General features: G+C 35.4%; 1 protein-coding gene across 1 annotated transcript in view; it reads right to left on the reverse strand.

Moving 5' to 3' along the window:
• The window catches only part of LOC105229162 (ATPase inhibitor, mitochondrial), a 576,424-nt gene that overhangs the window by 179,940 nt on the left and 369,998 nt on the right, over positions 1-26,486 (reverse strand). The gene's annotated exons all lie outside the window — the stretch shown is intronic.

Here is a 26,486-nt window from a genome sequence, read left to right on the forward strand (position 1 = left end):
TTGCAACACTTTTAATTAACGCAAGATAGTTTTCTTTTTGAATCTGACACATTGTAATTTAATTACCTTCAACTATGCATATAATTATTTTATTTTTATAATATCACATTTTCTTCACACTAACTCTTTCCACGCATTCAGAAGATTATTATCCAACAATTAAGCTCATTGTCTGCTGGCATTTGTTTCATTGCGGGTATTGTTAGTGTTGCAACTATTATTTTTGCTAGCGATTGTATTATTGTTGTTATAACTGTTGGCACTGCAGTGGTTAGTGCACACAATAGCTGCCATAAGCCGGTGGTGTAAGTGCAAATAATACGCAACACATGTGCCTTCGGTGCCTATTATCCACCACAAAGTACATCCGCAGTGTGCTTGATCTAACCAAGAAAAGGATGTGTAAACACTTGTCCGCTCACAAGCGCACACGCGCGCTCACTAACAGCCCCATGCATGCATATGTATATATATGTGAAGCTTACACGCCATAATGAGCGAGATAAGTGATGAAGATGCGTGCCAACAATGGCACTTAATGCAAGTCAGTTGCTCTAATACAGCAAGAACGAGACACCAAACTAATTTAAGCATATGTTTGTATGCACGCACCTGTGATTGGAGGTGATTCGCAAGTGTATTCTGCGTCTTAGTATTTGGATTTAGCTTTCCATATGGGCTAAATGGAAGTGCAATTCTAGATAACGAATGTAAGATTAAAGGTTAAATAAAATACAATAAAAGAATTAATTGCAGTATGTTTTTCGTTTTATGAGTAAACTCTATACATTTTCTGAGATATTTTGATGCATCTAAAATACAAGTGAACATCCTTACTATTTTCCGTTAAATTCGTTTAAAAGGTGGTCGAACTAAAAAAATACATATTCCGTTTTAAGTATAATTATTCAAAACAAAAATGCTACATACAGTATTATGCATAAGTCTTAAAAAATTATTAAAAAAAAACATACACACAGTATATTAAAACCCATCGAAAACGAATGTAAAATACAAAATTTTCATCTATCTATTATTTCGTAGTGGCAGCAACAAAAAAAAGGAACTCTGAATCATTTTCAGTTATTTTATGAACTACTTTTTTGCATTTTCTGTGAAAGTTTACTAAAGTAAGGTACATAGTTTTTATACCATTACGAAGTAGATATTTTTACAATCGTAAAAAATCTAAAATAAAGTTGATATTTGAACTTGAAAAGTTTTATAATTGAATGTTAGAGTTTCTTTGATAACGTCAAGAAAAGGAGAAATATATAATATAATTTTTTCAAATAAGAAGTAGGGCTAAGGCTAAGTTCGGGTACATATGAACATTTCATACTCTTGCAACTTTCAAGATTCAAAGTCCTTCAAATTCTGGCAAAACAATATATTTAATTATGTAGGGAAAGACTTAAACATCCATTGTTCGTTGAAATCGTGAATAAATTACAATCAAAATTGGTATTTTCTTCACCCATATTTGAAGGCCATAAGCTTAAGCTTAGTTTTATTATTACATTTTAGTTCATGTCAGCTATAATTATATTAAAAACATCTTCAAAGTAGTGAAATATATGTGATATTATCCCGATCGAAGAGGCAAAATTTAATACTTTGAACTTATTTAGAAAATACCACCAGACGATTGAAATTTTTTATATTTGAAATATTATGTCCAAACTAAGGAAGAGACCCACTCAATTCTAATTCAGCGCAAAATCATACAAGTTTTTAAGAAAACTTGTCGATTTAGTTAGTTATTTAATGGAAAAACGGAAATAATTATATAGAGTGTTTAAGGGGCAGAGAAAGCGAGTTGAGGGTAGTATCGACCCGATTCAACCCATTTTTTGACACCATGATATACGATAGTCATGAAAGTATTATTGCTGAACTTCCATTATATCTCTCACCGAAATTTATCGTATTCGCTATAAAGTGGCTTGAAGAGTTTTGGTTCGATTCGGATAATTTGGATCATAATCAGGCTCACTCTCCATGTAACGTTACTGAAAAAAACTACCAAAAGCGCGATAAAAATTCGCCAAAGACACTAACTTTTACCTCTGAAATGGCTGGGGTCAGCTTTATTTGAGCTGGTGTTAAAATTGGATGATGGGCGTTAGGTGAAATCATATATCGGGTCTTGCTGGACCTACATACATATGTCAACTAAATTCGGCACATCCCGTTTTTCTTGCGTTAACCACACCTACTTCTCACATAGCACAATTTTAAAATTCCAGTTCACAAATCCAGAAGTAATTCATACAACGGGACAAAATTTAGCACTAATAATTCTCTTAAAGTATGCCACCTTATGACCAAAAATTGTTCAAATCCAACCAAAACTATTCAAGCTCCTATTCAGCGAATATGTGGAGCCCAGTAGCTATAGTCGACTTTTGACCGCTTACATCGTTCAGTATTTTAGATATAAAATTGAAATTCATAGAGAATCCTTTCATGATACTAGTCTGTACGTCCGGATGATTTTATACTGCATATATTGGCCAATATTTAAGTCATATTAATGAATATGAGAGAGCGTGTTTTACTTATAACAGCGTATCTTTGTGCATAAAATAAATGAAATTGGGCGAAAACTTGACCAATAAAAGGCTAAAAAAAATATTTATTCTGATTTGATCAGTCAGTTTTAAGAGAAGCTATAAGCTATAGGGGCCCGATCTTAAATATATATTCTAAGATTGTAGCGATGCATTGGATAATAACCTATGGCAAATTTCATGCACATTGCTTGACAAGTATATGAGTATTCGTAGAAGGACTTGAGTTAGATCGGTCAGTTGTGTGATAGTTTTATGCTATCTTCTGCTTAATTTGCGTTTATGGTAAAGTTGTCCGATATCAGTGGTTCCGACAAATGAGTATATTCTTGAAGAAGTGCAATCAGAGCGATATCTCAAAAAACTATGGGACTAGTTTGTGTTTATACAAGCAGACGAACATAGCTAAATCGACTCAGTTCGTTGCGCTGATCACTTACTATTATTTATATGTATCTACATACTTTATAGGACTGCTTTCCCTTCTTCATCGTTGTAAACTTAATATAACCTGACACCACCGCATAAAATGTCAATCAGTCTAATTCGCGGTAGATATTCCAATAATTGTAATAAAGGGGACCACAGTAAATTAAGGTGCACACTAGAACGGGTCGAATTCCAGGGAACCAAAAATAAACGAAAAAAATTAGTATGCGGGAAATATTCTATGGAAAATTTTAAACGCCTTCGCTGAAAGACTAGGAACCTAAAATCGGTTTAGAGTCAGAGATTTTCTGGAGAGATGCCAGAGTCACTCACAGATAAGAACCTGTTTTTTAACGTCGTCACACGTTTCGTGATAAGTTGTATAAATATACATTTAAAATTTGAAAATAATTGATATAGTTTTTTTTATTAAAAAATTTTCACAATAGTTATGCCCCTTAAACAATGTTTGATTGCAATTGCGATATCCAATTATGTTAGTTATGAGTAATTGGATAATATTTTAAATATTCTGGAACGAATTCAGAGATTTGGGATAAAGCTTATTGAGTTTCCATTTTCGATCAAAAGCATTTTTAAAGTGGATTGAAGTGGAAATGCCAAAAATAATATAATTTTCAAGGCAAAGTGGAACGACAGCTGCATTTTTTAACGAAATTTGCCTTATATTTTATTTCTTCTGTAACCATTTATTATGAAAGCTTTTAGAATCGAGGTTAGCTTTAATGATTGTGTTCGTTATAAGGGCATATACCACTGTGCCCAAAAAATAAGGTGACATTTGAATTTAAACTGCGCGCTTTGAAGGATTTGGAGATTTATTTTTTTTTTAAGTTGGTAGTACTGTCAGTCACATTTATGTCAAATTTCATGCCAAAATATTCATTAATGTTTGAGATACGTCTCGTTTTGTGAGCTGCTAAAAGTGAGTTTTTCGTTTTTTGCGATGTCGAAATTTGTTGAGCAAAGAATTTAATGCAAATTCTTGTTTGTTTACGGAATCAATTTTCTGCTGCGGTACGTTGAGGATAGTGCAGAAAGCCTTTGGTGATGAGGCTATGTCTAAAAAAAATGTTTACATGTGGTATAGTGAGTTCCAAGCCGGCCGTGAACGTGTCGAAGACGAAGACGTCCAGGGCGACCATCAACCTCAACCGACGAAGATCACGTTCAAGAAATCAAAGATTTGGTGTTGAAAAATAGTCGATTAACAATTAGAGACCTTGCTGATGAAGCTGGCATATTGAAAGGCTCAGCTCATACCATTTTGAAGCATGGTTTGGGCCTCAAGCGCGTCAATTCTCGACTGGTACCGAAAACATTGAATTTTTCGGAAAAAAGGCGTCGCGTTGAAGTGTGTAAAACGATGCTTTCCGACTACCAGGGTGTCATGAAATGTATTTTAACTGGCGATGAGACTTGGATCTATGCTTACGACCCCGAAACAACCGATGAATCGAGCGAATATCGTGCCAAAAGAGAGCCGAGACCAAAAAAATCGCGCCAAAGTCGCTCAAAACTCAAGGTCATGTTGTCTCTTTTTTTTCGATTATCGTGGTGTTGTGCATTATAAATTCCTTCCAACCGGTCAAACAGTCAATAAGGAATATTATTTGAACGTTATGCGGCGTTTGCGTAACGCTATCATACGGGAGCACACCAATTGGTTTTTTCTCATTTTCACTGCGTTGCCTCTGTTGCTTTATTTATTTTCATAAATTCATTAAAGCCTTCAAATTATGCATGAAATTACTTGATGTTTAACAAATAAAAGTGTTGTTGATTAAAGAAAAAAACACAATTCCCCATGCGCTTCTCCACACTATGACCATACCTTTGTAAATATATTATACAAATTCATGGCGGCTTATTGTTTTTGTTGGCTCGTAAATTCTATTTCATTTTTATGACTCTATTTATATGGTATATATTAATATTAAGTGCCGCTTTATAACGAAATCACTCTTTTAACTGGGTTATTTCAATAAATTGCCACGCTATTTTCAAGGCAAATAAGGCACTTAGTGCTCACTCAGCCGTAAAACTGAAATAAACGAGGAGTTTTTAAACGAAATACTCATATATGTGTACACTCATGCCACTATATCTACCAATATGATGCGATAGTAGTATGTGGATTTTTCTAATGCGTTTTCAATTTTATTTACTGATAGTAATATATTTTCGCTATTCTTCCATAAATTTCATTGTTGCTTTTTTATGCTTCTTCAATTTCTATCAAATGTCAATAAAATATTATAGCATATGCATATCAATAGAAAATGGCAAAAGACGTGGGAGAGAAGAAGAAAACGAAGGCAAATAACTGCATGGGAAATAAAAGAAATTTTTAAAATACCAATAAGCCAATGCATATAATCGAAGTGGCACACAGACAGACATTCATATATTCACGCTTACAGACATTTGAGAAATATTTGAAATTTCATATACATATTTTATTCTCATGTTTCCCTACAGCATTTGCAACTATGACTTTTTGGTGTATACATTGGTTGGCTGAAGTACAGGTCTGCTCTCTTTGCTTTCTCTCTCCATTGCTTGCTCAAGTATAAACATCAAAAATTTTCCTCAATATAGAATATATCACAAAGTGCTTTATTATATACAGAACTATTTTACACAATATAATTTAATATTTTCATAATTTGTTTTTACAACAAGATGCTGAAAGCTATTAAAGCTCTAGTTCAGTTTCTTAGAATCGCAAAACTTATTCCACTTCTCCCGTTCAGAATCGTCGACACTTCAGAAAAGACAGATATGTGAAGTTTAATAAGCTGATTATCATATTTGTTGGAGCTTTCTTATTAAAAGAAAATAATGTGAACTTAATTATGCTATAATGAGGTCGTTCCTTAAAGAAACCATATGTAACGGGTGATGCAGTTGGAGGTTATCCACTTTTTTAAAGAAAAAACTCAAAAACTTCAAATTAAATGGAGAATGTTTATAATCATTCGAAAGAATATTTTTGTACATTATCTGTTTCCATCCGTTGAGTCCAATTTTCGATGACTCATTCAGGAATTGCGACTGGTAACTGACAAATAGCAGGCGTGCTGTCTTGCTTCAAGGCTTAAATCAAAGCGGGATTGTCAGCAAAACGGTGTGATATCATACGATCTTGTAGCCAATTGACCGGCCCAACACGTGAAATTATCAGCTGACCGAAGTGTTCTCTCAATAAATCCATTGATTCATGCGGTTCTTGAGCCAATATTATAGCATAATTCCGCAATTCTTTTAGTACTCATACTCATAAGTTAAGGCTTAACATCAATTTAACTAAAATATAATATTTTTAATTATTTACTACTAAAACGATTGGAGAAAAAACAGTAATCGTGTAGTTTTTACAAATATTGCAATAAATTGGTGCACCGAGATTTCACTGCTGGGTGGCACCTTTGATTCCAATACAAAGATATAACATTTTCGTATGCAAAGTGAAGCCCGAATGTGAGTTTCGTGCAATTTTCGTATGAAATCAACCAAGAAATTGAATTCTTATACAACTTCCAATACTAGTGCAGCGTTTACGAAAATTATGCATAAAAAATTGAAAATATAAAGGATAAAGGAAGCGCTGCCACTTAGAGCGGACTAAATAAAAAAAGTTCACGTTGTTCCGCTTTGAATACTGGAATATTTGTTGCTTAATAAATAAAAATATATATTAATAACTATGTGTATATCAACCGCACATTTACATACATATAAACAAAACCAATTGCAAGCAGTGTCCTATGAAATGATTTCTTGTTTGATTAAGAATTTCTTTGCTCAAAGCTTTCGTCAAGGCAGACAGGTATTTATTTTGTCCAAGCTACAAATTCGAGTAAACGGAAACTTCGAAAGACGAGGAGACTATACTTCCTTTGAGGAAAGAAATGGATAGATATGCAATTTTAAAAATCTCTTCAGAAAGAAGAAGAAAATGTTCCTTTCTTTGTTGTTTTGGCAAACGCAAGGCATATACATACTTGTAATTGTGTCATTTTGTTTATGTTTTTAATTGTTGTCTTTCACATTCTCGACTTCTTGCCATTTTACTGCTATGTATGTATATATGTAAATGTATAAGCTAAATATGTAATTTAATTTACTCTTTTCCTTAAGAAAAGCTTATGACATTGCGGGATGCACATATAAATACAAAATGAGAGAAAAAAAGGAAAATGAAATAAATAAATGAACGCTTGCAAAGCCGGATGCGACCGTAGAATAGCGCGGTAACGTGAAAAATTATGATTATGGCAAATTTATGCAGCCACTACAACTGTCCTGTTTGTCATCAGTTTTCTTCGTCTCTGCATTCATATTTCATCATGAGATGACGACGTTTCACCCGCAATATTTTTTGTTGGTCCACTCCATGACATGTAGTACTCTACAGTAGGCATACCAAGACTACGAAAAATCATATACCAATTTTTCTGTACGTAAACGGGGCAAGTTTGGGACGGCACATCTAGATTACTAGGCACATGGTTCTATATGTTTGGTGGCTCTGAAACCGCTGGCAGACAACAACAAACCGAAGCAATGGACGCGCTCGAAATATCATCCATCTAACTTTGATTTATCGACCTCTGTCAATCGATACAGAAAACTATTCAGCGAGCATTATATTATAAGTTGGTTAAGTAGGCTATAATAGCGTGGAGGATGGAGACATGTGTAGAATTTCACGCAGGTGTGAAAGTTCTCTGATCGCCATTCACTTGGGAGACACGATTCTTTTACATACGGCTCAAGCAGCTCACGACGTCCGCTATCCTCTGGGTAGCCTAAGAACATCCGTTTGAAGGCGAGCTAAAGTGAGAAGGCGAAATATTCCCTATACAGTGTTATGCGCTGGGGTTCGGACCCGCCACGAAAAAAACACTACCAAAGAAAGGAAAAGAACTAGGCGCCGCAGAATTTTCTGGTCGCAAAAATTGTTACTTCTTGATAATCAAACACATTATCAACCATACGGCTAATACGCTTTAGAGATGATGTCCAAAAAATGAACGTTTGGAGTAATCAAAAGAAATTTAATCATCATGGCTGAAGTTCACAAAGTTATATCTTAATATTTGTATACGAAAAGTTTAAATTACTTTTCGAGACCCAAATGCCAAAGCATCATTCGGGGTAATGTAGAATATTAAACTCCGACTTATCCAAATATAATAATTACGTAACCACGATTGTCGTTTGATACCATAAGTGCCTGTCTGATGTAAGTCAATGCCGAGTATGCCCGACTCCACTAGTATCCTTTTATCTATAATCCAACTCTGTTAAAGTATCCAATGATTTCCACCAAATACGTAAAAGTGTGGATCAGCGTAGACTGTTTCTGTTCATTAAGCCATCCAGCCGTCGCTTCGTTCCTGCTATATAGTACTATACATTGGAGTTCTACACATACTGTAATTATAATTCTTCAATATCTATCTCTATTGAGGGTTCATGCATGGATCTTACATTGAATAATATATATTTTGGACCGACACTACTCACCGTTTTTTCCGTATTTTTATTTTTCTAACATATAATCATGCTTGTTTGGTTGAGGTTAACGTATCTTAGTAAGGTATGAGAAACGATGTATTTGCATTAAACGGTACTCAAATCACTAGTTTCAGTCAAATTAGTATGCTTATTCAAAAATGATTTAAAATCCAGTTTTCCTCTTATTAGGGCAATTCACACTTCGCAAATGCCGACCGTAGTGAATAATCGAGCTTTACAGTCACAGTCATTCCAATGCACCAATCAAGCTTCACACAGTCATCGCTTTTCGTTATGATTCATTTGCATAAGGATTCTTCTTTCTGTGGATTCTTCTTCAAGCGGTGTCTATCCGTTGATGTTATAACCACAATGTTGGCCACGTAACTAACAGATATGCATACATACAAATATTATACGTTTTTGTTCTGTGGATGTGCGTTTTCATGGTGTGATAAATCCGAATTTTTACTGCCATGTCCCATAATGGTAGTCATACGAATATACTGCAAGACAAAGGATGAAAATGTGTGTCATTATTGTATTAACTAAAATATAATTGGTTGAAATGAGCGCATAGGTCAAAGGGATTCAAGATGTGATTTTACAAATATTGTGACTGAATACATCAAAGCCAATAAAAAGGAACTTATTTACTACCAGTTGTTACCCGAAAATTAGTACTTTTTTGCCCTGAATTAATTACGATGATAGAAGCGTTCTAATCATTAATATATTTGGTATTCTTTTATATTTTTTACAAACTTCAAAGGAGGCCTTACTCTTCCTCTGCTTCTCCAACGAATACATCGTCGAATATTCTCAGAGATGGAGTATTTTCATCCATAACGACGACATGACCTAGCCAGCGTAGTCACTGACTTTTAATTCGCTGAACTATGTCAATAACGTCGTATACTTATCTCATAAAGCTCATCGTTCCATCGAATGCGATATTCGCCGTTGCCAATGGGCAAAGCGCCATAAAATTTTCCACATAACCTTTCTCTCGAAAACTCGGACGTATGTTCGTCGTCGGATATTCTCATCGTCCATGCCTCTGCATAATATGGCAGGACGGGTTATTGAGTGACCTACAGAGACCATAAATCTTCCACAAAACCTTTCTCTCGAAAACTCGTTACTCTTCAGATGTACGATGACAATATGACAAGATGCCTTTAGACCATATAGCAGGACGGGGATGATGAGTGACTTATAGAGTTTGGTTTTTCATTCTGAATTGCCTACTCAGTCCGAAGTAACACCTTTAGGCGCAAGTTGTTCCGCGTAGGATTTCGATGCTCACATTGTTGCTACATTGTTTCGTTTGTTGCTTTTAATACTGTTTCCAAGATAGGCGAAATTATCTACAACTTCAAAGATATTATTGCCAACAGTGACGTGAGAGCCAAGTCGCGAGTGCGATGACTGTTTGTTTGATGACGGTAGGTTCAGAGGTTCAAAATATTTCAAAATTAGACTATCATTGGACTCAGAAAGTAGCAATATTTTCTGCTATAAGAGTTAGGAAGTAAGGTCGTTGAAGCCGAAAGAGTTATGAACATAGTGGCATCTTGAAGTTATAACAGATTTAAATGATTTTAAATCAGAAAATATCCAAAGTTTGGATTCCGACAGTTATTTTCAGGTGAAGATACTTTTTAGATGAGAATGGAAATGAGGTTTCGTAGGGAAAATGGATACTAACTCAATATATACCGACGGATTACAAATGGACTGCAGAGTAGGGACGGGGTCATATTCTAAGGATCCTAATATCTATCCCTCTCCCTATCCGTCTACCAAACACAGCTGCTACCTTGCAAGCGGAATTAGTAGGTATAGAGAAAACGTGTGGAGCTCTGTTGAATAACCACGGCAGGATACATATACACAGATAGCCAGACAACTTTGCTAGCCTTATTAACGCCAAGGATTAAATCTAGCCTAGTCAACAATTGCAGAAAGGCTTTAAGATCACTGGCATACCAGCTCCACGTGTCCATAATGTGGGTCCATAAGCATAGGAACATTTTCACCAACAAAAAAGCAAACAAGTTCACCAAGTTAATATCATGCCTGTTAGAAACGATCGAAAACCCATATCGAACGGAAGGCCGATGCTGCAAGTTATAAAAACTCTATTTTTCTATTAACTACACTTATATATACATACATCCATATGTATGCACATATGTATATATTGTGTACTCATTTTCTTTGCATATATTATGATATTTACTCGTATAAGTTTTTACTGCTCCGTCCCACTCACATTGATACATTTCGCTTTCGTTTAATTTCGCACACGCCCAGGTGCTAATGCAGATAAAAATCTATAGTGCGCTTAATTGAATGGTAAATGGTGGCAAGCATTAATTTCTATTACAGCAATAAGTATGCACTTATAACGGTGTATGGTACGGCATGTTGGTATTTGCATGTGGCTCCAATAACCTGAGTGTGTTGCATGTTGGTATGTAGCGCGGTGGCGGCGCTGGCATTGTTTGCTCGACGATGACTGTCGATTTCGTATGGTGTAATAATGGGATGTACTAAGCCACATGGAAAAAATGCATTTGTATAATGCCCTCATATGGGTATTCAGGCCATTGGAGAATAAACATTACATTCTTTACGAGGGTGCCCACCAAATATTGAAACATATTGAAAGTGAAAGTATGCAAACCTATATACATTATTTATTAAATTATAAGAAAGTAAAATATAGCATATGTATATTTAGCACTAAATAATACAAGCAATCTTAGAGCTACCTTAAAGCGTGTAACTAATAATATTTATCATATTAGAAAAGATCCAAGGAACAATTACTCGTGCAAACGATGGAAATTCCGATAAGAATGATGTGAGGAACTTAAAGAGATACAGTCAGCATTCTCTCCTGTAGAACTAAATAGAACTGCAAATGAAATACAAGCAGAAGGTGTAGAGCTACAGACCTCAATGTAGAGAGATAAGAGACTTTTCCTATCTGCTTACCTAGGCCTTCATAACAATGACTAACTAAAGGTTATTAAGGACTGCAGATTCAATAAAAAATCTTCAGAAACTATTCACATGATCATGATGGAGTTCATGACCATGATAAAAGGTCTGATTCTAAAGAAAGAGAAAAAGAGTGAGAAGATCAGAGCAAACTTTCAATAGATATATTTCGATAAGACGAATGAACAATGCAAAGAATAAGGATTAGAAAAATTTCATTATGTCTCGGTAATATAATATACGACCTTGTTGGCGACTATACTGAGTTCAACGAATCAAATGCCAGAGGTTAGTACAAGATTCTAGTACAAGTACTGGAAGCTGGACAAATGGAGCCACCTTTCCTAATTCTGCTTACCTAGGCTTACTGATGTATCGCAACGAGTAACGAATGAGGAAGAATAAAACTCGTGCAGAAATATGAAAATTGTCTTATCTTTACTAAAAAGCCAAAAGGTAGAAAAAATGCCGACTATCTACCCAGACACATGCTGCGATAAAAATTTAGATATACGGTACGAAATGAAACGTTGTCAAGAATTGGAATGTATAAATATTGGAAAATTTGGTTAACAAGAATATATATTATCTTCTTAGAACTCTCAGAGAACCCAACAATATGTATATTCGAATCTATTGATATTAATGGTAAAATATATCGAAGTCTATATAGTTCAACCGCTATAGCGTTTTCACTTTCGAAACTAACATTTCACAGTAGCCCTCGTATTGCCTACATGCCGTAGCAGACATGTATATACCCTAAATATATATGCACGTGTAACGATATGTGTGGTATGGGTATATGGAAGGGCATGCATTACCATATTGAATGTTATAAAACATTGATTTTTCTACATTTTCATTGCGAAAGTATAGCATGAATGCATCAGATTAGCATGACATGTTAACCCTCCACAAACCCACGAACAAATGCGAGGATAATGTAATGATTGAGAAAAAAGGATAAACGAAATAGATTGTGTACAACTGTGATAACATTTTATAGCACTTTCGCAAATGTCGATGTTCACAGTTGAATGAATGCAAACATGCGGCGAAACACTACATACGTTTAGCTATTGGTGAGTAGGAGGTTGTATATATATTTTGCACAACTACTTACCTGGACCAAGGTATGTGCGTATGTTTACTTTCTGTGGCAAGGTCACTAGGTTAATTAATAATTGAAAAGTTCTTTCTCGACGATGCTTTCTCCGTTGCGTTTGATAAAATCCACTTAGTTTAATAAATATTATTTTGAAAGGACGACGCGGCTGTATGGAACACAATACCATAGTACCCATATGCGCATTCATTCATTCAAGATCAAACTTCACTCGGATAGCTCTATTTAAAATGAAATAAATTTTTTCCAAGATTGGTACAACTTTTTTATGGGAAGTTTCAAATCCAATCAATTAGAGTGTGTTTGGCGGCTGGTTATTTACGACGCGAAAAGTTTGTTCCGGATTATGCTGAGGGATCAAGTCGATACTCCTTACTTGCAAACAACACCGAGATCTTATTTAAAATACTGTCGAAATAATTTCTCTATTAGAAAGATTTATTGTAACTGAACTTTTCTGACATGACGTTCGAATAAAGTAATGTAAAATGAGTTCGTCTCTATTCAATATAGATAATTTAGATGAGCCTAATTATAACTTGTTCAACAAGAATTATGGGCATAACGTCTATGCAAATAGCTCACGTGAAGAACTGCAAGACATCAAGTGAGGCATGGAATACTCTTCGTGAGATTCATAGGCCGAAAGGGCCCGTGCTTAAGGTAACTTTGTTTAAGCGTCTTCTTGGTATGCATACAAGCGACGGTGAATGCGTTCAGCTCTATGTGTGCAAGAGAGGATTGAAGCTTGAAGAAATTGGGGTACTTCAAGAACCGCGACGGTTTACGCATAGCCTTAGTACTGCCACAGCTACAGGATGATCAGACTTACTATCGTCAAATCTTCTTCAGGATAATTTTTTCGTTGTAATGCTACTAGGACGCCGCGTTCGTCGCGTTAGAATCACAGGATGAGTTATCTAAGCTTAACTCAATAAAAATAAAGTTAAAGGTAGTGATCAAGCGTTCATGTTTCGAGAAAATTCTGTCGAAAATAATACTTGTAGTTCGAGTTCGATATCCAATATTTGCATCAAACAAATACAACAAAAACAAGTACAAACGGCACAAAGAAACGCAAATAAAGATCAGGAAGTCGACAACAAAAGCAAAAGGTTGTTTGAGGCGAGCAGTAGATTTTCTTCATACTGATGCTTGGTGTGTCGATAGCAGCACATCCTCTCATTTGCATTGCAATTTCGATGAAGTACCGATTGACGACGAAATTTTAAATATAGTAACAAGCGGTGAGGATGCATTTGAGTCGACTGAGAATAATCAATCTATCAATATTCCTTTAAGAAGGGGTCCTGGAAGGCCATGGTTTATTCCTAAGGGAGCCGTAAGGTAGACCCAGAAAGCAAAAAAAATATTTCAATTTCATTAATAGTGACGATTTGAAGGTACCTGAAACTGTCGAGGCTGCGCTTTCAGGCGAATATTCTAAAATGACAAACAAAAGAATGAAACACATGACGACTTGCTGAAATCAGCAAAGGGCATTCTATATATAAAAACAGAGAGTAGAGCGATGAGACCTGCAGGGTTTGTCCGGTAAGTAATAGGACTGATTTTCTTCCGCCAGAACTGTATTTCGGAGCATGCGCGCACTGACTCGTGGCTGGTCAGTGTTCTCAATTTTTTAATAATGGACTCAGCCCTATTACTTTTCGGTCAGACTCTGTATATACGTCAGCCAGAAATGTTTATTAGTAAACGGTATCCCAATCACTATTCGAAAATAAAAAGCTCTGTATGGACGTAAGCAGCCCAGTCTAAAATAGTATAAGTATAAGATTAACTGAAATTTTAAAGAAAGTGGGGTTCAATCATGCGTAAAAGAACCTTGTGTATACGTTAACAATCGAAATGGGGAATTCAGCATTATTGCAGTTTACATGGATGATTTATTAATAGCTAGTAAAAAATTACCAGATATTAAAAACTATGTCAATAGAAGTAGAGGTGGTTGACAAGAGACCAGTGACAAGAGACCAGTGAAACTTTTGAGACAAAAATGTCCTAAGACGATTAAACATCGTAAACTCATTGACTTAAAATATTACTACATACGGGATATTTATCGAAAAGGCGACATCGGTTTCAAGCAGCACTGATATAATTACAAATACACATAAATACACATTTATAATGGTTAATTAAGCCACCATTTGTTATGAAGGTATATTAATATTTCTCAATCAATGGTAGTTATATAACTACTATTTGTATTTTACGAATACTCCAACCGAATATTTTTATGATTTTTTCTTAGTCGTGCCGTTTTGAAATTTTTGACATTTAACCTCGTTCATCTCTTCAAATTGACAGGAGAAAATAAGTACTGAGAACGTTGAAGATTTTACAATATATGTCTACTAAGTATATAATCTAAACTGTTCTTCTCGGCTGATTTCTTGTTTTGATGTCGACCGCAATAAAATGTATGCCCTTTAACGAATAAGGAGCCACTACATGAAAAATATTATTTTAATGAAAAATATTATTTCCTCAAAGCTAACAAATTTTGTTTCTAAGGTTATAGAATAGTGTTATTTGTGGTGAATGGCTTTATGGTTACTGAACCATCGTTATACCATGTTCAAACCGACACTTAATCACACGATCTCGGCTGATGAGTGGTTTATCCCACTAATCTTATAAATTTATCAAGATTTCGGCATAGAAAAATGACTATAAATATTTAAAAGAAGACGGCTTTATTTCAAAATACTATATGACAATCTTTTCTTTTGATAAATATTAAGCGATGTGAATACTTGAATGGCAAAAACCGCTGTTTTTTATCTTTTCAACGGCAGTGAGAACGGGCTGATTTAAATTTTCGGCCTGAACATGGTATACGGTTTTTATAGTACAAAATTCAATTTTGCAATGACGGGCGAATTTAGTAATATTTAATTAATGACTCTAATATATTTTAATTTTAGTTAATATATAATGAGTGGACGCTTAAAAACGGAAGGTCAATGAAATTCTTTTTGAGGAGAATGTTTCCGAAATGAAACGGCTGTTGTTGAACTTTTATTTGAAATTTGTCGTTCCAAATTTAAACTCCATATTCGCTTTTGCAAATTTTTCGCCAGCTAACTTTTTATACTGTCAAACAGCACAGTGATTTCACCACAATTGAGTCAGTATGAATTTTTACATTTCTCACACTTCGTAATCATAGTCCCCAAATATTTCAGCGTTGCTGTTGCTTCCTTTATTAAGCCTAATTGTGTCGTTTGAGCCCGAATACACAGAACTCAGTCCCGCCTAAATGAAGCAGTGTTTCCTAGAAGGATACCGACTTGTTTATATACATTCTCTAGAGAAAATGAAGGTTCTCTTTATTTTCTTTAAAGGACAAAGTGGCCTTTGTTTTTGAGAATCTTACGCATGGTATCATCGCGCCCCTTCTTCTATACTTTTCTAATATCCCCACCATAGTTTTGTTACCCAAAGTCTTTGATTTCGTTTTACAGTTTGCAGGCCCTCTTGATTTTCTATTAGTCAATATTATAAAAATCCTTTCATCAATTTAAAAATTTCATTAATCATTGAACAGGTGATAGTGTTTGTGTTTCTTTGACAATTTTCTATTGATTTCCTTCTACACCTTGACATCCTTAGTTAAATTCTAATCAATACTGTTTGCATTCAATGTTACACAATTGGTTTTACCGAAGTGTTCCAAGAACTCCCAATATATCAAAAGTGGTCCTCTGAAAAGATGTACCTATTTCAGAGGGCCAATTTTCGTTTTACCGTACCCGACAGGAACAATATTCGTAGCATGTTCATATTATAAATTTGACAGCTATTTTCTGTATGATCTTTTATGTGACTAATGCCCCTGTTTTTCTTTCTGAGCTGATTCAATTGACTGAAATAACTTTGGTATATAATTTTCTATAAGGAAGCTCTAGATCTTTAAAAAGATTTAAACTTCTGTTTCTGTTTTTGAAAAATATTTTTAAACAATATTGTTTGTTAATTAATAATTTTGCCTACATTATAAAACTTACTTACAGTAAAAACTACAAGGTGTGTTCCGAAGTAAACAGGACTTTTTGAATCTGGCGCCTCATATATGTCTTCTAGTGCGTTACAATCGACTATCTTTATCGATTGTCCAGTGAGAATTTCTTGACATTTCGTAGACTGGAAGTGAAGTTATTGCGTTTGTGTCAGTGTCAGTATGTTGTCCTATCGGTGCGAAAATGAGCTTAAAACAAAGATCCAACATTAAACTTTGTTTTAAAATTGGTAAAACTTTTACCGAAACATTTCAATTGATAAAACAAGTTTATCGCGATGATTGCCTATCTCGTAGCAGAGTTCACGAGTGGTTTCAACGTTTTCAAAGTGGTCGTGAGAACATAAATAACGATCAACTTGTGGGGTAATCAAAATCCGTGGTCCCCGGAAATTCCATCGAAACTGTCATCAAATTCATTAAAAGTCAGCCGAAATCTTCATTGAAATTCATGGAAATGGAATTGAACATCTCCAAAACATCGATTTATCGCATTTTGACCGAATATTTGGGCTTACGAAATGTGTGTGCACGGTTTGTTCCGCACAAATTGACTGACGACTAAAAATTGCTCAGAATCCGACATTCGAAGGACGATTATTGCATGCATTTGCCCATGAAAGGAAAGCGTTATGTAGACGTAGAGGCCATTCAAAAGGCTTGCAACGGCATACTGACAGTCATACCGGCCACCGAGCTAAAACACTCGTGCAACATGCTTTTGGACCATGCAAAAAGCTGTATTGAAACAGAAGGAGACTGTTTTGAATAAAATAATTTGATTTTGCCAAAAAACCACGTGTTCTGTTTTTTTTTTTTTGTAAGTCCTGTTTACTTTGGGACGCACCTTGTATAGATATAATCATTGCCATAATCAAATAAATGTTAAGTATAATGAATAATCAATGCTAATTTCGTATATAATTTAAACATTAACTTAAGCCTTCACTCATTCACACAATAGTACTCATTTAAATCTGCTGAGAAATCAATTTTCTTGCATAGTTTTTGTTTTTCGTAACGAATTGAGGTTGCCTTCTCGAGATTGCGTCAATTGAGATGCATCTGTGCTACTTTGTTTACCTGCCTACAACAAGTAAGGTATGTAGAATGAATTATTTCTTTGGCAGCACATAATTTACGCCAACTAATAACAACTTTACACAGTGTAAACAATATAATAACTTTCCACAAGAATGCAAGAGAAACTGAAATGTGCGCGAAATATATCGATGTATATAGTGTAATAAATAAATGCATACATTTTTGTATATAACGATGAGAATGTCAACGGATTTCTACGTACGTACATTTTTACATTCATATAACTTTGAAATACTGGGTGGTACTCGGTGTGGATGAGTAAATACTTGAATTATTACTTTGGTTTACTGATGACATCTGCATTAGAACCGAAAGTAATCGCCGAGCCTTGCGCCTAAGAAAAGGGAGATTATGGTATAAAATATTATAAAAAAAAGGGTGCTATCCTCTAAGCGGGAGCTCCTGGAGCATCTTAGGGTCATTGAGGATGACAACGCGAAAGACGGCGGGGATGAGAACCAGTTCCTCATGAAACCTGTCCTGTAAAGATTGCCAATTTGGGCATATGTCTATACATTTTAACAAATCAAAGCATCCTGAAACTGCGAGGAGTACACATTCTACCTAACTATTTACAAGAAAGAGCTTAGGTCTGCAAAACAACGTAGGTTCAGAAAAATCTTTGAAAACGTCTTCTCAACATTGGAAGCAACCAGGCTCACAGGGCTCGGGCCAGAGATAAAACTGACACAATTTTAGCTATCAAGAGATATTATTGGACCTATACTCAGAATCTGCATCTTAATGCATCACATACAAGTGTAATAAAAGCAAGAGGAAAGAAATGTGAAAGTGCCAGTACGAAGGTGGACAGACACGGTACTGCGCAATTAGGCAAAATGAGACCACTGTTGGGAAAAGTAAGATTAATCTCACTATTATAAGAGATTGTCCGCAGAGTGGAATATTTTCTTCTTTATTGTTGAGTTGTGAATAAGCTTCTTGAGCAACTAACCAACAATGAGATCCGTGGACTAAAGTACGCGAACGACATTGTTATATTAGCGAGAGTTGTATTCTAGAATGCTCTATGCGATATCGAAGAAATGAGATTAGGCCTCCCAAAGAGATGGAGCAGTATGGTTTAACTGACCATCAATCTTTCGAAAACGACATTTGTCTCGTTTACTAAAAGAAAGTCCCTGCCCGTCCTTAGGACTTTTATACTTGGCGTCAGTGAATTAGAGATAACAAAATATCTTAATATCATTTTGGATTCCACACTTCGGTCACAGTGCAAGACATAATGGATTGTCAAATAAGTCTTGCGGTATTTTCGCTAGTTGGCGCTGAAAGCGTAGTTCTAGTTTTATTCGTGGCATCGGCTCATGCTATACCTTTTTGGAAAGCTCATTTCACGCGCTAACACGTGTTTGATTGATTGTCGTTTCTTTTAAGTCCTTCGTGAGTTATAGCGTCGCAAACATGGAGCAAAATAAAGGGAAAATATGGCATATTTTACAGACCTACTACGAAAAAGGCAAAAATGCATCTCAAGCCGTCAATAAAATTTGTGCAGTTTATGGACCCGATACAGTGTCCATTTCCACCGCACAACGATGGTTTCAACGTTTTCGTTCTGATGTAGAGGTGGACGAATATGCGCCACGCTCCGAAAGGCCTGTTGCCGAAAATTGCGATAAAATCGCTGAATTGGTCGAAAGAGACCGGCATGGTAGTCATCAAACCGTTATAAACCATCTGAAGAAGCTTGAAGTCACTAAGAAGCTCGATGTATGGGTGCCACACGAATTAATTCAATAAGAATACCGCAAGACTTTTTTGACAACCCAATATAATGGCCTGGCTCGGAAATTCCGGCGCTACGTGCCAAGGATTATCGAATGGACCCACATTGTGGAACCCATTGTTACTTATGAAGAAGTCGCATGAGCTTCGAAAGAGTCGAAGATTTCGGCAGAACTATGAAAACTACAAAGTCTAGAAGTTATGCTGAAGCTCTCATCAACTAGGTAAACATACGATGCTTCTAATGACAGCAGAAAGGTATGGCTAAGGGAAATAATTTCGCCCCAAAAAATGGAGGTCTTAAGGAATGAAGACCAATTTCTCTTATTCCAAGAGACAGCATTACTAAAATAGTAAGTTTCATAAAGAAGTTTAAAGTTATCCTCGGCAACAAGGCTGAATGGAATGGTTCTATTACACTAACGTCTCGAAAACGTCGGATAACATTGCCAAAGCTGAATCCTTTGCTTTAAAGCGATATGTGGAAATATAGTAAATTTGAAACGCAAATATTGCAATGAAAATATCGCAATATTCAGCGTCCGGTGCTTAAGGCGATCTCAGCTTACGAGATTAAACGTGATTGGTGTAGGATTAGATACAACAGCTGGATAGCCAGGTCACAAGGGTATTGCAAGAAATGAACTGGCTTACGAGCTTGCTGTTCTGCATCTGCTAATACGATAGTAGGACCGGAGCTATAATAGAGCTGCTTTGCTTTGAGGAGATAGTGGACAGAAAAATTGTTGGCAATAACTCAGACGCCAGTTCCAAGAAAAGTTGTTTATGGGCGGTTACAACATCACTAAGTTTGAAAGTGATTTGAACATGATGCTGGACTGCATGACAGTCTGTAGAAACAGAATCGAGGTCTTTGGATTTATTTTTTTCAAACAGTCTTAGTTTAGTTTAACTTGGAATTCAAGAATACGTACTTTAACGCTTGAAATTTATTTATGATCCTTCAATGCATTTTAAATGATTCTATACTTATTTTTCAGTAGGAGATAAATGAGAAAAGAGGAGTTGAGAGAGATGCTGAAGGTTATTCGTTTCTTCATGTATCCATATACTCTCTGTATGACTACAAAATATTTCCTCTTTTGGGCTTAGAAGTTATTTGAAAACTATGAATTTTTCCGTAAGATTCAAAATAACCGATTAATAATCTATCACATCAATTGAAGTTTCTGCTAAAAGTGTCGATAAATAAAAAGTCACCCTGTTAGCAATATTATACAACAGTACGGGCCTTTGCATATAAAATATATAATATATTCATATACAATATATTCCGCTTTGTTTTAGGTTATACAAATATTTTGCAATGTTTGTTGTAACGAAAGCTGAAATAACAAAATATTTCACAACCAACACCCCAACCGTAGAGCCCTAAACGAAGTGAAGACGACGTGCAACAAAGCATGGCGGCACGAAAAGAACTTAAGTTAAAGGGAAGCTGCGAAGAAAGTGCATTGCGATCAATATTAGTCTTAGTATGCAAGGCGTGCAGAAGATTCAACTTACAGAAGTGCAGCGCTTAAGAAAAAAGTGTTATGTATGTACCTCAGCTACGTTGGCGGAATGTATTGCATAACAAAGGGGGCAAAACAGCGGCGGTGGCTGAACAGTTTGTTGCATATTACATAAATTATGAAATTTGCGCATTTATAATCTTGTTGTTGCTGCAACTTTGGCTTTGTTCTTGTTGCACATATTTACATACATACTAACTGCAAGGGCGCAGTGAGACCTGCTTAACTGCCACTACAGCTGCAGCATAAGTAAGTGTGCGCGAATTTGTTGCATTGTGCTTACAGTTTGTTGCAGCGCAAGTTTATGTAGTGGCATCTAAGCGTAACAATTTTAATTGGTCGCATTGTAATGCTGTCGGTGTTGCCAGTTATTTTTTATTTTTTTGCGTTGATTTTCACGCGCTTGTTTCCTTTTTTGTTATATTTAGTTTATTTGCTATTTATGCTTAGTGAGTTTTTATTTTCGAGTATTTTTTATCGTTTTCTACAATATGAGTTTGTTTGGTTGTTCTTGAGCGAGCGTGCAACATTGTTGATGTTGCTGATCAAAATATTTAAATTCGCAAAATTTTTCTGAAAACAAAATTGCAATCATAAGTTCTATGAGTGGAAAAGTTGAAATTAAGGTAATAAAAAAAGAAAATTTTTTTATTTTCGTAAATTAACAGAAAAATTTATTTCACTTGCTGCAATAACTCATTTGCTGTCGCATCACTTTGTATTTATTACGATGATGAATATGTACTGATCTTCGAATAAATTTCAACAGCAGAATTTTGCTGTTCTGTTTGTTCTGTTCTAGCGAAATTTTCTGCAAGTTGGTTGTACTGTTAATGACATCTAAATTTCACGTCAAAATATTCATTGGTATTTAAGATACAAGTCGGTTTATGAGGCTCTAAAAGTCAATTCTTCGATTTTTACTATGTCTGAATTTATTGAACAAAGAAGTGCGATGAAATTTTGTTTGCGGAATGAAATTTCGCTTGCAAAAACGTTGAGGCTGTTGCAAAAAGTCTTTCGTGGTCAAACTCTGCCTTCGAAAACTGATGAACTTCACGTCAAGCAAGGCAAAGAAATGGTACTTGAAAATCGTCGATTAACCATTAGAGACATTTCTGATATCTTGGGCTTAACATTTTGTTCGATGCAGGCGATTTTGAAAAGCGAATTGGGCTTGAGAAGAGTCAAATCTCGAATGGTTTCAAAAACACTCAATTTTTTCGAAAAAGACCGTCGTGTTAACATCTGTGAAACAATGCTTTCTGACTATCAAAACGTAATGAAATACATCATCACTGAGATGACTTGGATCTACGCTTAGTAACCCTGAAACAACCGATCAATCTTGGCGAATATCGTGCTAAAGGTGAGCAGAAACCGAAAAACCCACGTCAATGTCGCTCAAAAATCAAGGTCATGTGACAGTTTTCTTCGATTATCGTGGTGTGGTGCATGATGAATTCCTTCCGCCGGGCCAAACTGTCAACAAGTAATATTTTTTCAGTATTATGCGCCATTTGATAGAATTGTGGGCCGAAGACTCTTGGTTTTTGCACCACGATAATGCACCATCTCATACGGCATTGGTTGTTCGTGATCATTTTGCCAAAAATTCAACAAATATCATTCTGCAACCACCGTATTCGCCTGATTTGTCCCCGTGTGACTTCTAACTGTTCAGCAAACTCAAAAGACCAATCCGATGGCATCGTATAATTTTTGCAGCTATCTTGTCAAATTAAAGTTTTGCATCTTAATTTAGTGCTGAGTTATGTCACTTTATATGTTTTCGTTGAATGGCGTTTTGTGGGTGTGGCAGTGGTTCGATTACATCCTTTTAAGAATTGTTCAATTTCTGCCAAAAAACAAGTGTACTAATATTCATTACGATATCTTCAGCTTTCTCTGACCGACAACCGTCCGAATTTCTACTCATCTCATCAACCTGATCATTAATATATATACATATTATATCACCCCAAATCTAAATCGATTAGTTGTAGGTGTACAAACACACCTTATGTGAACAAAATTGCAGCTATATTATATCGTAGTAAGTTATCGACGGATCCGACAGGTAATCAGCTTTTTGGGGAAAAAAGGACTTGTACTACGAGGTGTGTTCAAAAAGTATCGCGAATCGTAAATGACAGTTTTGTTCGATTGTAGGGGCGTGGTGCATCATGAGTTCTTGTCACAGGGAAGAACGGTCAATAAGGAATATTACCTGCAAGTTATGCGCAATTTGCGCGAAGCAATTCGCCAGAAACGCCCGGATTTGTGGAAGAACAAAAATTGGCTTTTGCACCACGATAACGCCCCTGCTCGCACATCGTTGCTTGTGCGCGACTTCTTTGCCAAAAACAACACACTTATGATGCCGCAGCCACCGTATTCCCGAGATCTGGCCCCCTGTCACTTTTTCTTGTTCCCCAAACTGAAGAGGCCCATGAAAGGATGACGTTACGCTTCTCTTGACGAGATAAAGACGGCATCGAAGGAGGAGCTGAAGCAGATAAAAAAAAATGATTTTTTGAAGTGCTTCGAAGATTGGAAGAACCGTTGGCACAAGTGTATAATATCTTTTGGGGATTACTTTGAAGGGGAAAAAATAGATATTCATGAATTAATAAATAATTTTTGAAAAAACACAAAATTCGCGATACTTTTTGAACACACCTCGTATATTTCAAAATAATTATTCAAAAACTGTGGAACTAGCTGTATAATTAGTCCATGGGTTTTTTTTAATTTTGAAAGTGTTAAGATAAATTAATTTTTAAATTAAATTTTCTTTTGAACTTAGTTATGAGAAAAATTTAAAATTATTGGAAACGGAAGAAAACGTTTGTCGAAAATAAAAATTCTATGGGGCATCCTGTATACTTGCATATGTGCATGCTGAAGATTCGACTAATTTTATTAAGTGGCTCAATTAAAGGAATGATCCTTTACATCCTTTATATTGTGTAACAGTTCATTTTGTTTTTAAAGTCTAACCAAATTGCCATAATTGGCTAAATTTATTGCTTGTTCTCCTAAATTTAACAAATATCTTTATTGACAATTTTGCTGTAGACAATGACCATATTCTTTTATTAAAATATATTTATTATTTCAATATTTGCTTAGGTAAATGAAACTCTACTAGCATGCACAGAAAATTTGAATGTGAAAAATGTGGATGCATCAACAAATTGTGACCTAATAAAATACAAATAAATCGGGTAAACAAGCGTTCAAAGGGCCGAATATATTTGTGTATAACTAAGCATGTACACATTTATTTATATATATCTATATACAATACTGTTATAGCTTAAAACGCATACAAATATATTTTTAAAATTTCGTGGTGATATAGACAAATATTAATATTCTTCTACAATATGCGGTTTGTAGGCAAATACGACAAAGTGCCACAACAGTATTTACAATACTAGGGAAATATTCAACCTCCAAACTTGCGTCGTGGGCAAACTTACAAAGATTTTATAGGCTTTGAAATGTATGTAAGTATGTATGAACACGTGTTTTTGTATGGTATATAAATATGTGTATCTATTAATATATATTCTTATTTAAGTACCCTGGAGGGAAATAGCTAGCCACTTAGAATCTGGGAGAAATTACGTATAGTATGCTCATATATGGAAAACGTCAACCATAGGATTGGAATCCAAAGAATTTTTCATATGTAGAACTCATACACTGAACGCTATATCTAACATAAGGTTTGTTAAAGTAAAGAATGTAATCATACTACGAGGGCTGGTATATATATTTCTGCCCTAATAATGAAAATAGGCATATTTATCAAAGAAATTTTTTTTTTCGTTGGGTTTGGCTCGTCTTGGAAGACCCACACGATCGATTGCTGTTTTGTTTTGAGCTCATACGCATAGATCCACCTGTAGCGATCTTATAAACGTCTTTTAAAGCACTGCGATCGTATTTTTCAGCATTTCTTTACACCAATCCACACGAGTCTTTTTTTGAGCGAATGTCAAATTGTGCGGGATCCAACGAGAACAAACCTTTTTTACGGCCAGGTGTTCAGGCAATATCTAATGTATGCTGGTGGGAGAAATGCATAGGCATGCCTCTATCTGAAGGTATGTTACATGACGGTCTTGCATTATCAGTTCACGTACGGCATCGATGTTTTCTGGCACAACGGCTGTTTTTGGACGACCTTCACGGTATTCGCCTTTGAGCGAGCGTCGGCCACGATTGAATTCGTTATAACAGTTTTTCACAGTGCTATAGGATGATGCTTTATAGCCATACAAAGATTTTAGTTCATCGATGCACTCTTGTCGTGATAATCCACGTCGAAAGTTGTGAAAAATGATCGCACAAAAATGTTCACGAGTTAATTCCATTTTTTGGCCGAGATGAATTTTTTAATTCCCTGTAAATAAAACAATTCACGATTAAATGACGAAACGTTCTGACTGATGTTATGCTAAAAAATGTCAAACTTTCCAATGGAAATGCCAGATTGCACGTGGCAACACTTAGTGTTGCCTAGTCCAGAAATATATATAGCAGCCTACGTATATGGGAATTTGGGTAATTCGTAGACCAATTTCACATATTTTGGCATTAATTTCTGTATAGAACTATATTCAGTATTATACGTTCAGTTAGTTTTATATATTATTGACCCGATTTCATCTATTTTTCGAAAATACTACCTGCAATTAAAAGGCCACACGCTAATAAACTGCTCCCAAAGTTTCATCAAGGTTTCTCACATCCCAATAATATGGAGTAAAGCCAGCCGGATGTTCGAAAATCCTGGTAATGGTTATATGGAGGCTCAAACTTTCGCGTAAATGTATCTATTTTGGGAAAAAATATACTCTGTTATGAATAAAACACGGTCTCTCATTTTCAAGGAGATAACTCACATATTGGCCGATATATGCGGTATAAAGTCACAAGGAAGTTCGAAAATATTTATAAAAGGTATGTGGGGACCAAGGAAAGTATTGACTCGATTCAAACCATTTTTAATACACAGAGATGCTATTATCTGAAAATTATTTCCCCTGAATTTTAATTGTATGTCTCATACATTAACCCATATTTTCGATCAGAAGTCAACCTTAGATACTGTAGTCCACATTTTTGATCATAGGGTGGCGTAATTAGAAGGAACTATGTATTAGTGCAAAGTTTAATACCATTATAAGAATTGATTTAAGATTTGTGTACGGTAAAAGAAAAATAATCAATTGAAATTTAAAATTGCGCTATATGAAAAATAGACGTGGTTGTAGTCGAATTTCGTCCATTTTTGCAGTCTGATACAATAGTATAACAGGAATACTACGTGCAAAATTTATTTGAAA

The sequence above is a fragment of the Bactrocera dorsalis genome, chromosome 3, assembly GCF_023373825.1.
Source record: "Bactrocera dorsalis isolate Fly_Bdor chromosome 3, ASM2337382v1, whole genome shotgun sequence".
NCBI classification, from domain to species: domain Eukaryota; kingdom Metazoa; phylum Arthropoda; class Insecta; order Diptera; family Tephritidae; genus Bactrocera; species Bactrocera dorsalis.